The sequence below is a fragment of the Schistocerca gregaria genome, chromosome 2, assembly GCF_023897955.1.
Source record: "Schistocerca gregaria isolate iqSchGreg1 chromosome 2, iqSchGreg1.2, whole genome shotgun sequence".
NCBI lineage: Eukaryota > Metazoa > Arthropoda > Insecta > Orthoptera > Acrididae > Schistocerca > Schistocerca gregaria.
Genome location: NC_064921.1, coordinates 37979542 through 37980380, shown reverse-complemented (window position 1 = coordinate 37980380; position 839 = coordinate 37979542).

The following is an 839-nucleotide window of genomic DNA, read 5'->3' as shown; positions in this document are numbered from 1 at the left end:
CTGCTCTTCCAAGTCCTTTGCTGTCTCTGACAGAATTACGATGTCATCGGCGAACCTCAAAGTTTTTATTTCTTCTCCATGGATTTTAATACCTACTCCACATTTTTCTTTTGTTTCCTTTACTGCTTGCTCAATATACAGATTGAATAACATGGGGGAGAGACTACAACCCTGTCTCATTCCCTTCCCAACCACTGCTTCCCTTTCATGTCCCTCGATTCTTATAACTGCCATCTGGTTTCTGGACAAATTGTAAATAGCCTTTCGCTCCCTGTATTTTACCCCTGCCACCTTCAGAATTTGAAAGAGAGTATTCCAATCAGCATTGTCAAAAGCTTTCTCTAAGACTACAAATGCTAGAAACGTAGGTTTGCCCTTCCTTAATCTGGCTTGTAAGACAAGTCGTAGGGTCAGTATTGCCTCACGTGTTCCAACATTTCTACGGAATCCAAACTGATCATCCCCGAGGTCGGCTTCTACTAGTTTTTCCATTCGTCTGCAAAGAATTCGTGTTAGTATTTTGCAGCTGTGACTTATTAAATTGATAGTTTGGTAATTTTCACATCTGTCAACACCTGCTTTCTTTGGGATTGGAATTATTATATTCTTCTCGAAGTCTGAGGGTATTTCGCCTGTCTTATACATGTTGCTTATGGTAGAGTTTTATCAGGACTGGCTCTCCCAAGGCAGTCAGTAGTTCCAATGGAATGTTGTCTACTCCGGGGGCCTTGTTTCGACTCAGGTCTTTCAGTGCTCTGTCAAACTCTACACGCAGTATCGTATCTCCCATTTTGTCTTCATCTACATCCTTTTCCTTTTCCATAATATTGTCCTCAAGT